This window comes from Lontra canadensis, unplaced genomic scaffold (genome assembly GCF_010015895.1).
Source record: "Lontra canadensis isolate GAN:19392208 unplaced genomic scaffold, GSC_riverotter_1.0 scaffold77, whole genome shotgun sequence".
NCBI lineage: Eukaryota > Metazoa > Chordata > Mammalia > Carnivora > Mustelidae > Lontra > Lontra canadensis.
In genome coordinates, this window is record NW_022631071.1 from 5,319,628 (window position 1) to 5,332,627 (window position 13,000).

Consider the following 13,000-nt stretch of genomic DNA (forward strand, 5'->3'; position numbering starts at 1 on the left):
GATGGGATTGGGAGGGAGACAAACCATAAGTGACTCTTAATCTCACAAAACAAACTGAGGGTTGCTGAGGGGAGGGGGGTTGGAAGAAGGGGGTGGGGTTATGGACATTGGGGAGGGTATGGGCTATGGTGAGTGCTGTGAAGTGTGGAAACCTGGCGATTCACAGACCTGTACACCTGGGGATAAAAATATACTATATGTTTATAAAAAATAATAATAAAAAAAAACTATTAGAACTGATAAATGAATTCAGTAAGGTTGCAGGATATAAAACAAATATACAGACATCTGTTGTATTACTATACATTAATAAAGAAGTGGCAAAAATAGAAATTAAGAAAACATTTTTAGTTATATTTGCACCAAAATAATAAAATACATAGGAATAAATTTAAGGAGATGAAAGACTTACATTCTGAAAACCACAGAACACTGTTGAAAAAATTCAAGATGATATAAAACAATGGAAAGCTATTCCATGCTCATGGATTGCAAGAATGAATATTGTTAAAATGTCTATTCTACCCAAAGCAATCTTCACATTTAATGCAATTCCTATGAAAACACCACTGCCATTTTTCACAAAGCTAGAAAAATAGTCTTAAAATTTGTATAGAACCACAAAAGACCCTGAATAGCCAAAGCAATCTTGAAAAAGAAGACCAAAACTTGAGGAATCACAATCTCTGATTTCAAGATATACCACAAAGCTACAGTAATTAAAACAGTATGGAAATGGTATAAAAACAGACACATAGATCAATGAAACAGAAAACAGATTTCAGAAATAAACCCAGGATTATACAGTCAACTAATCCTTGATGAATGAGGCAAGAATATGTAATTGGAAAAAGTCTCTTCAACAAATGGTGCTGGGAAAACTGGACAGCTACATGCAAAATAATGAAACTGGACCACTGTCTTACACCATATACAAAAATAAACTTAAAATGGACCAAGGATCTAAATTTGAGGCCTGAAACCATAAAAATCCTAGAAGAGAACACAGATAGTAATTTCTCTGAAATTGGCTACAGCAACATTTTTCTGGATACATCCTCTGAGGTAAGAGAAACAAAAACAAAAATTTACTATAAAAACCTTTGCACAGCAAAGGAAATAGTCAAGACAACCTACCGAATGGGAGAAGATATTTGCAAATGACATATCTGATAAAGGTGTAGTATCAAAAATATATAAAGAACTAATATAACTCAATACCCACAAAACAAATAATCCAATTAAAAATGGAGAGAAGACATGAACAGACATCTTTCCATAGAAGCCATCCAGATGGCCCACAGACACATGAAAAGATGCTCAACATTACTTATCATCAGGGAAATGCAAATCCAAACCACAATGAGATATCACCTCACATCTGTCAGAATGGCTAAAATAAAAACACAGGAAACAAATAAGCATTGATGAGGATGTGGAGAAAAAGGAACCCTCATGCACTGTTGGTGGGAAAGCAGGCTGATTCAATCATGGGGAATATAGTACGGAGGCTCCTCAAAAAATTAAAAGTAGTATTACCATATGATTCCGTAATTCCACAACTGGGTATTTACCCAAAGCATATGAAAACATTGATTTGAAAAGATATGTGCACCCCTTTGTTTACAGCAGCATTATTTACAATACCTAAATTATGTATCCATCAATAGATGAATGTGTCCATCAGGTGTCCATCAATAGATGAATGGATAAAGAAGAAGTGGTATACATATAAAAATATGTAAGTATTGGAATATATAGTCTAACACACACACACACACACACACACACACACAATGAGTTATTACTCAGCCATAAAAAAGAATTAGATCTTGCCATTTGCAATAGCATGGATGAATCTAGAGAGTATAATACTAAGTGAAATAAGTCAGAGAAAGAGAAACACCATATAATTTCAATTATATGTGGAATTTAAGAAACAAATCAAAGAAAAAAAGAAATTAAAAAAAAGAATTGATTCTTAACTATAGAGAACTAACTGATGGTTACCAGAGGGACTTGGGTGGGGAGACAGGTGATACAGGTGATGGGGATTAAGAATACACATCTACTGATGGGCACTGAGTAATGTATAAAATTGCTGAATCACTATATTGTACACCTAAACCTAGTATAACACTGTATGTTAATTATACTGAAATTAAAATTTTTAAAAATGTGTAACTCAGAGACGAGAAGTACTTATACTATTAGAGTTTAATAAACATGTGTTTAATTAATGACCATATCCCTCAAGAAGGGTGGGCAATGGAAATATTTTATTCTTTTTTTTTTTAAAGATTTTATTTATTTATTTGACAGAGAGAGAGAGAGATTACAAGTAGGCAGAGAGAGAGGGGGAAGCAGGATCCCCACTAAGCAGAGAGCCTGATGCGGGGCTCAATCCCAGGACCCTGAGACCATGACCTGAGCCAAACGCAGAGGCTTAACCCACTGAGCCACCCAGGCGCCCCAGAAATATTTATTCTTTGATCATCATCATAGAGTGTGTTATTCCTAGCTAAGGACACATAGAAGGAATAGGCAATTGAATGAAACCTTAAATCCTAACAATACCATTTTTAATATAGTTAACAGTTTACTGTAGTTTTGAGTAAACCAAGAGTATTTATGATTTCATTGGGTGTTTCCAGTTATAATAATTAGCATTCTATCAGAATATAGAATTTACCAAGGTTTATGTTGTCTTCTCAGTTTATCTTAAATTTATGAAAAAAAATTTCATATTTTATATCTTTTTCAATTGCATTCTTGCTATTATTCTCAGTGCTGTTATATTGACAAGAACAATGAATACAGAGGATAACCAAAATCTTAGCCCTTGTTAATTGTGTGACATTGAGCACTTTACTTAATCTTTCTGAGACCCAGTCTCCTTTTGTATAAAACCATGGTTAATAGAGAACCTGGCTCTTAGTTAATCTCTTTATAAATGGTAGTAGTTATTATCATCACTATTAGGTATTAGGAAAAAAGCACAATTAAGTGAAAAAGCAATAGCTAACATAAACATTAGCTATATCCTGCTACAAATGCAAACAGGATCCATTTATTTAAAATGCACATAAAAGAAATGCTTTATTATCATTTTATTAGTTATTATAATAATATTCAAAATTTATACCTTTATTTTCCCTAGACATTTACTATTAATTATTTAGAATATTCAGTTAAAAGTATAAGCTTTTTCTTTTCTTCCATGTTTATACATGCTTAGGACAAAGATATCCTAGGATATTAGAAATTTTATAACTGATTCTTGAATTTGGAACAATGATTCTTCCATCAAAGCTTAGAGATATCATTTAAAGTAAGATGAGCCTTTGTGATCATGTTTTTAGAGTGTTATTTCTAAAAGACTACAAGATGGAAAAAAGTAAAAAAAAATGTAAAGAAAATAAACTTAATGACATCACATATTATTTCAGAAAGCTTTGTCATTTAATGAGCAGATTTTGACCTTCACTTTAAAAATGGGACCAAACAAGTGTAAAAAAACCTGAGAGAAATCATCTGGAATTAATATTTTCCTGATAGCTTGAATGATAAACTATTATTTATATATAATGCCTTTCTCCTCAGGCATTTCCACATTGAATGTTTAATTTTGTTAGCATAATCATCTTGAGGGATAGGTGGGCTAAATATTGACTGTGTATATTTTTCAAATTAAGAAACATTACTGTTGAAACGGGCAACTGATAGCTTAAATGGCCAATGATCCTACAAGTAGGTAGGAACAAAGTTGAAACTCAGGTATGTATCTCATGATTCTCATCCCTGAACATATTTTTAGCATGTATTTCTTTCAGATATGACCTTATCAGAATCCTCTGCCACAGAACTATCAGCTTCCAATAGGGTCAGAGTTTTTTGTTACTATTTCAGGGAATTATCTAATAAAAATACCAACTCCATTCTGACTGTTTTTCATGGAAACATGGTTAAGCTGTCTGGGTCATAAAGAATTGGAACAAGTAAATATTGTATTTGCTGTTTACTAATTTACCTCATTAACTTGTAGAATCCAAATTCCAGAAAAAGACCTCAGTTAAATTCAAGAAATCACACTAGCAGTATAGTCCCCTACAACTTGGTCCTTGTGTTCAAACCATATTTAAAATGTGTAAAAAGTGGAATATAGAGGAACTGCTCAGGTACCTCTGATACAGTTCTTTACTCTCCCCAAATCCCCAATCCCTAGATTCCTAAACCAGTCTCACCCTTGTCAATGAATCCATCAGAAGGACTAGTAGCAGTTAAAACTGTAGTAATGGTAACCACGCTGATTACCAGATTCCACCAATTTTTCCTAGAGGTATAATGGAACCTCCACTCAGCATGAGACATCCCTTCTTTTGACTCTGCTGCAGCAGCAGAGAGCTGTTTCTTTCTTCATTTCTGTTAGTTTTCCCTCTTCTTTACTCTCCCTTCTCCACCTTGACAATGCTACTTAATGCCAGTCCCTTAAACTTTTGCATTGACTATATCCCTGTGCTTTATTTCAGAGTCACTCAAATTGTAACATTTGATGTATGAATATTCAATTTTTAACTAATGAGCTTTAATCCAGAATGAGATAAAACTGAGCAACATTCCCACATATCCTATTTCCTGACATTAAACCAAAAACATGCTGATAGCAATGACAGCAGCGACAGGTACTTAGTGAAAATTTTAACTCAGGATGTGCTCAGGACAGGTTAAGATTCAATGATTTACAAACTAGGGTAATTCTGATAGCAACTATGGAAAGATCACCCTGAACGCTTACATGGCATATAATATGCTCAGTGGGTGTTGTGGTTTTTTTTTTTTTAATATTTTATTTATTTATTTGACAGAGATAGATCACAAGTAGGCAGAGAGGCAGGCAGAGAGAGAGAGGGAGAAGCAGGCTCCCTGCTGAGCAGAGAGCCTGATGCGGGGCTCGATCCCAGGATCCTGAGATCACGACCCGAGCCGAAGGCAGAGGCTTAACCCTCTGAGCCACCCAGGTGCCCCGTTGTTGTTTTTTTTTTTTTAAGAGTAGAATGTACCTATCCACCCTAAAGACTAAAAGACACTTTGATAAAATCCTTAAGTGACATATGACTTGTTGAAAAATAATTATTTACAATGACATCACATCAATTCTGAGAGCAAATATTTATATAATGCATTTGATCATTTTAACTAAGCACATGGGAAAACACTGATCTTTCAGATTAACTGTAATCCTTCTCTTACTTTCTGTAAGTCATTATACATCTTAAAAATATGAATGACCAACTTTTTAAAAATGTTTTGTTGAAGCATGCATACATTGTGCATATAGGTTACCAGATGAATGAATTCTCACAAAATAAACACACCCATGTAACCAAGATCTGGATCAAGAAACACAACATGATCAGCACTCCAGAACCCCTCCCATACTTTGTCATTAACTCAACCAAGAGTAACCATTGTAGGGGCACCTGGGTGGCTCAGTGGGTTAAGCCTCTGCCTTCAGCTCAGGTCATGATCTCAGGGTCCTGAGACAGAGCCCCATGTTGGGCTCTCTGCTCAGCGGGGAGCCTGCTTCCCCCTCTCTCTCTGCCTGCCTCTCTGCCTACTTCTGATCTCTCTCTCTGTCAAATAAGTAAATAAAATCTTAAAAAAAAAGGAGTAACCATTGTAATTATTTTTAACACCATACATCTCTTTTGCCCTAAATAGCCACTTTTAATGACTGAGCCTCCCAGGCTTTTAAAGAATACTTTAAATACTCCCAGCCACTTTTAAAGAATACTTTTTAAAGGCCTGGTTTTCTCCTACTTGTTTAATATGTGGTAAATTGAAAATCAAGTATCTGCAAATATACTTTGGCTAATTTAAGTACCCAGAAAGTTTCACTATTGGGCTAAATAAACATAGGAGCTAGGATCAGGTTGATATTTAATAAACATTCACAACACTGAATTTACAACAGCCTTATCATCCTAGATTTTGCCCTGAGAAAGCAGACTAATGACATTGCACATTATTTAAGAAAGTATCATGCCAGGATGCATCTATAAACATGGAAACCTTTATATTGTAATGTAAGACAGTATAGGATAAAGAACCAAACTAAAAAGTTCACCTAAGTACTATTGTAGAAGAGATAAGTGTACTGAAAGTCAAAACAACTGGGAAAGCTTTATATGGAGGCGTGAGATTTAAGGTGGACCTTCAAAAGGATATACACAGGGCTCATAAGGACTGAGAGAAGAGGGTGGCATTTCTGTTTGGAAAAAGCATAGGAGCCTAGGCTCTGAGACATGAGGGACAAGGATGTGAGACAGATAAGCTGTGCACACAATTACTAACAGAAAAAGATTCTGGGATGTAAAAGCTAAGGTATTCTGACAAATGCCTATGTAAGTCTGTAAAAAATTGTTGACTTACATTGAAACATTTTACTCAAATCCAAATGGCCTGGTCTCTGTTTTCTTTCACTGCTACCTGAAGATACTTTTTCAACAGTTTCCTCTAGAAATAAACATTAAATAGAGTGTTTATATATTATGAATTGACAACTCTGGTTGGTAATGACTAGATTATTGACCAGCAAAAAAAGAAAAAACAAACAAACAAACAAAACACACACATACAAAACACGACTTTCTTTCCTAAATCCTTTTAATGTTTTAGGTTGAAAATTCATTTTTATGCACATTTTGGACCTTCTATTGTTTGTTATTTTAAAGAAATTCACTGTTAGAAGAATATGGGTAACTTGGTGTGGGTAAGGAAGAAAAAAATATAACAAACTGGAAAATTCATGAATGTGAATCCTTAAAATTTAATATTCCTTTAAATTTTATAAGATATTTATGGATGTCAATATGACAGAATGTAATTCATTCAGTAAAAAATATTTATTTTTATGGTATATATGAAAAAGTCCAAAAGAAGCCAAACAATTTTAACTACTTTTGTAAAACTGACATAGTAGTATGATGTATACTCAGGGTGTTTTGGTTTGCTTTTTTAAGGATTTATTTATTTGAGGCAGAGAGAGAGGGTGCATGAGTAGGGGGAGGGGCAGACGAAGAGAATCTTCAGGTCGACTTCCCACTGAGTATGGAGCCTGATGTGGGGCTTGATCCTAAAACCCATGAGATCACGATGTAAGTCAAAACCAAGAGTTGACACCCAACTGACTGAGCCACCCAGGCATCCCTGTACTCCGTTTTATACTCAGACTGCTAACATTTAAGTAAGGTTAATTCTACAGATATTTTATCACATTGGTATATTATCATTCTGTGCTTCTAAAAAGTCAGATTACAATTCAAAGTTTAAATCTGCTAGAAAATCCTACAGTTTGCAGGGAGGGGGGTAGGGAGAGGGTGGTGGGGTAATGGACATTGGGGAGGGTATGTGCTATGGTGAGTGCTGTGAAGTGTGGAAACCTGGCGATTCACAGACCTGTACCCCTGGGGCTAATAATATATTATATGTTTATTAAAAAATTTAAAAAATTATTAAAAAAAAAGAAAATCCTACAGTTTAATACTTTCTCAGATCTTGGGCTTTATGAGTCACTGTATATTAAATGCTCTAAAAATAGTGGGATTTTTTTCCCCTAACTCAAAGATTTTCAATAAAACTAACACCAACAATATAGAAGTGCTTTTATTTTTTCAGGAATTTAGAACAAGAGATGGATGTTTCAGTAGTTAGTTACATATAACTTGAGAAAGTTGGCTGCCATTAGTTCCTAACAGATTTTAATCCTTACTGTTCACCATAATCCTTTATGGTTTGATGGCCTCCATAAGTTTAGATCCCATCCATTATTAGCTTGATAGCTTCCAACTTTAGCTTTCTTCTTGAAAGAAGTAAAAATACAGACCAGGAAATATTGTTCTGGTGTCCTCTTTATTCTGACTTACCTTGTTTTTCCCCTTGTATTTAGAGTAAACAGTAATTTTAGGGCTGCAACTCTCTGTCAATTTCCCATGTCGTATTTTGAAATATGCCTGCTATACTATAATGATATGCAATGATTCAATTTAATAGACATTTATTGAGCATTTACTTCTCTCTGAGATGCTACACTAGCACTGAAACTACAGGGACAAATCCAGGACATACAGAAACAAACAATGGAAAAAAACTATGAATGTGATATGTACCATATTACTAATAAGGGTGAAGTGTTGCTGTGACACAAAGAAAGAAGGTAATTCTGTCAAAGTGGGGCTGCAGAGACTATAGACCATGACACAGAGGACATAGTAACATTTACACTCCAATAAATCTTTTATTTAGTTAGCATTTACTCCAATATGAGCATAAATCCCTGTTGTGTATTTTAGACCAAAAAAGAAGCAAAAATGGAGCTGAAAAATATGTAATAAAATAACTCCAAAGTCTGCAAACCTTCCTCGATTCTCCAATCTAGTTATATGATCATGGACAATTCCTTCATCATTCTGGGCCTCAGTTTCTTGAACTATAAAATAATGAATCTGGATGAACTGCCATCATGGATCCTTTTTAGCAGGGATGAGATGATGTCTAAAGCTTCTGCCAGCTGTGGAGTTTTGGAAAATATTTTGGCTTTTTCGTGCTATTGTTCCCCCAACTTTTTTACTCTATTATTTTACATTTTCCTTTTTCTTTATTTCATGCATTTTTCCTTATAGTATTTCCTCTAGTCTGAACTTTTTATAAAGAAGTCAAAGTAGATAAATAGCTGATCAGAGTTACTAATATTACATGGAAAGATGGCAGATATCAAAAGGTACAGCTGGTCATGAAAATTTATAATAATTGATTTAATTCTTAAGAAATTAACACTGTTTATAGGACATTTAACAGCTTTTATTTTGTAAGATGGCACTAATTTAACTGAAGTGAAACCGTTCCATATTTATGTATGTAAATACATATATTAATAGTGCTTTCAAATACAGTAAAATAATTTTTCCCTGTTGAATGAATAGATTTAATTAAACTTTACTAATAACTCTTTTGGTTTAACCCCTGGAGCCAATCCATAAAACACTAGAGGTTTTAAATCAAACTGTAAAAATCCTTAAAGCTCAAAGTTAAAGTGATAGCCACAGTGGATATCCTTTATACAATATATATCTCTGTATCTATTATATATATAGTTATGCACACAAAATACATACACACATAATCTTGAAGACTAATCATTAGGGGAAAGGTAACTGTGGTTTATCAAAAGTATTCTAGGGGTGCCTGGGTGGCTCAGTAGATTAAGCATCTGCCTTCAGCTCAGGTCATGATCCCAGGGTCCTGGGATTGAGCTCCACATGGGGCTCTCTGCTCAGTGGGGAGTCTGCCTCTCACTCTCCCTGTGCCTTTCCCCACTGCTCATACTCTCTCATTCGCTCAAATAACCAGTAAAATCTTTTTTAAAAAATAGTATTTTAAAGGCATCAGAGTTTCTATAGCAACCATTTTTCTTCTCTCTCTAAAGACTCATTGGTATTTCAAACATGAATGAGAGGACCTGCCGATTTATAATTTAGCCTAAATGAAATGACCAGAGCAATTTTATTTTATTAATTTCACTGGTAATAAAATGACACTGTAGTGTTTGATGCTGAACTTCGTAAGGATATGAGAATGTCTTTTTAGAAGAAAGTTAGGTACTCTACTCCCTAACCCTGACTGCTTGCTTCCCCGCTCCTGGCAAGAACTAAATAGATAAATAAGTGAAGCCAAACCAAAACAAAACCACTGTATCATTCTTTAGGCAATGCCTCATAAACTTTTCTTACCAGGTACCCCAAATGGAAGAGAAGAATGAACAGTCACCCTTGGGGATCTACTGCAAGTGTGAAATTTCTTTGAAGTCATCTGTTTCGTTTTTTAAAAATTCATGTGGATTTTGAATTCTGTTTCATAACATATATCTGTTTAAATGTGAAGATGATGTTTTCCCCCAATATCTTTGAGTTAACAGAGGTCTAGGAAAATATGCTAAAATATGTATAAATGCTATAATATATATTGTAAAATATGCTAAGTTTACACCAGTTTTGCACATTCAAAGTTACACAGAATTTTAGAAGCTTAGCTAAAGAATAAACACAATTATAAAATAAATTTATCCACAGATCACACATATTTCCTACCTTCAGTTTTCCTTTAATTTAAGGCATTTTATTTGTCAGTCAATTTGAGGCCTATAACTCTACTACTCAACTGAAATAAATTTAATTTTGATACCAGACAGAAAAGATCTTTATGTTATCAAAATTGATATTTGGTTTCCAAAAATCCAAAAACATATAAAAAGTTATTAGTAGTCAAACAATTGTTCTCTAAATATAAGTTTTAGGGTCACCTGGATGACTCAGTTGGTTAACCACCCCACTCTTGATTTCAGCGCATGTCATAATCTCAGGGTCATGAGATCTAGCCTTGTGTTGCTCTCCACACTCTTTGGGAAGTCAGCTTGAGATTCCTCTCCCTCTGCCCCTCCCCCTGCTCACTCTCTTTCTCCTTCTCTCTCTCAAATAATCTCAAAAAAATAAATATGACATATAATTCAATCATTAATTTATTTCATCTCATTGATATCCCTCTAGTTTGAAAAGAAAGGTACTTTTTGTATTTTTGAAGGCGATCGTTTCACATCAAGACAGTTCATTATCAAATAATATTGATTATATAGTACTGACCAATTTGTGTTTTTCCTGGTTGACTATATACATGCTATGTACAGTACTAGAGGTGACAGAAGGTGATTCAAACAAGACCGAACTGTTTATTAACCTAACAAGTTAGACTCAAATATCAAGGAAAAATATTTAACTATAAATGAGAGGTAATTGGCTTGACCCTTCACCCTGGTTTTTTTTTTGTTTGTTTGTTTTGTTTTGTTTTTCCCCCGTAAACCAAATTCCAGAGTATTTCTTCCTAGGGCTTTAGTAACAAAATATTTTTTAAAAATGGATTCTGAAGAGGGATTTGACAAATAATAGTCAGTTGTCTTAGAGGACAGGGCAGGTGAGATTTCTAGGATAGGATGCAGCATGAAATCATAGAAAGAGACAAGGTTATCAGAAAGGAATAAAAAGGCTCAAGAGAATATATGTCTCAGCACACTGAAATGAGAACTAGGGAGGAAATGAAAGATGGATGGAAGCAGGTGGAATGTGCTTAAGAATTTGAGTTGAGAGTGAATTTCATAGGGAAAGAAAAAAGAACTAGTCAAAATAACAAGAGTAGGTATGGCTATGATCCTAATAGTAAGATAGGAAGAGGATTTCTGGCAACAATCTTTTGAAAACACTGGCAGGAAAAATACAGAAAAGCAGAAATAATCAAGATACAACAGAGACATTTTGCTCTTGACAGAGATGGGGAGAAAGAAGTTGGTGATAGTATAAAATAAAAATATGAAAGTATTTACCAAAAGCCCAGACACAGGAAACAAACAAACAGAACTGGATATAATACATAGTTAGCTGAGACTATAGGAACCATAGGCACCCTTATAATTATCCCCTTCTAACAAGACAATAGCAGGAACTACAATATTCATAGCAGTATATCACATATTATGACTACTACTACTAATAAAGATAGTGGTATAGCAACAGCTACATATTTACTAAGTGCCACGCCTTTTATTGAATACTCTAAACATGTCAACTCATGTGATCTTCTTGTTACTATCACTGCCATTTTACAGATGAGGAAACAAAAATGTGGAAGTTTAAATTACTAGCTCAAAGTTACAGAACTAAGAAGTTACCAGCTAGGATTAGAACTTTGTAACATCTAACTCAAAAGGCTGTGTGCTATAAGCTAACTTCATCAATAACAATAGAGGTTAAAAGTTTGTATAAATTTATATAGATATAGACATAGAAATATAGAAATATAGATAAGCTAGAGCTTAGACTTAAAATCAAAGCTGATATAAACTTCATTGTCCATTTCATTACAGTTGTTCCAGATTATTTTGACTAAAAGTGTTTATTGGGTATGTTTATGTAAAGTATCCTCAATGTAAGAACTAAAAACTTAAAAATCAGGAGTTAAAAATCACTGTAAAATTGACAGATCATTTTATTTAAACATATTCTTGACAGACTTCTCAAAATCTTTTTGAAATTGAATCGACGTATTAAACAAATAAAATTTAGAAAAAGAAATTCTGGTAAAGAGCAATCAAAAAGTAGTGATAACACTGAAATGATCTAATGATTGTCCTTATTTGTGACATTTCTCATGTTTCCAATTAAAAATTCTCCATTTCCCTATAACTCAGGACTTTCAGTAAGGACTCAAAAGCATATACCTTTCCCAAGTTTATTATAAACGATAAAAACCTGTTAGTGTTTGTTGAAGAGGAAAAAATATATGTCTATAAAACCCAGAATACTGTTTGTATAATATTGTTCAGCAGTCAGGGCACCTGGGTGGTTCAATCAGTTAAGCTTCCAACTCTTGGTTTCAGCTCAGGCCGTGGTCTCAGCCCCATGTTGGGCTCCACACTCAGTGTGGAGTCTGCTTAAGACTCTCTCTCTCTCCCCTCTCCCTCGCCCAAATAAATAAATAAAATCTTAAAAAAATATATTGTTCAGTGGTCATCTCTCCTAGTCTGGTAATATCAATCAAACCCTTAATGTATTTCTTTGATTTAATCCAGTGTATCTCATTTTGTGGTACGAGGACCAGAATAACAATAGGAGACAGAGTAGGATTCCAGAGTACCATTATTTTCTTTATTAAAATAAAAACCTTTAAGATATGATGCTAAATTATACTTAGTGCAATATAGCATCAGTTCTCTGGCAATTGCTTTTCTAAAGAACTTCTGTATCTTGGCTCTTCAATTTAACAACACACATTTGTGACTAGAGTCATATTTACTAACATGTGACTAATGTGGAGTAATAGAAACAGTGAGAAAATCCATAAGCAAGAACTGTCTCACAATCATTGTGATATCATGAAAAGCCCATGGTATAGTTCC

At 34.1% G+C, this 13,000-nt stretch overlaps 1 protein-coding gene across 5 annotated transcripts in view; it reads right to left on the reverse strand.

Moving 5' to 3' along the window:
* The window catches only part of DIAPH2 (diaphanous related formin 2), a 1,009,576-nt gene that overhangs the window by 437,195 nt on the left and 559,381 nt on the right, over positions 1 to 13,000 (reverse strand). The gene's annotated exons all lie outside the window — the stretch shown is intronic.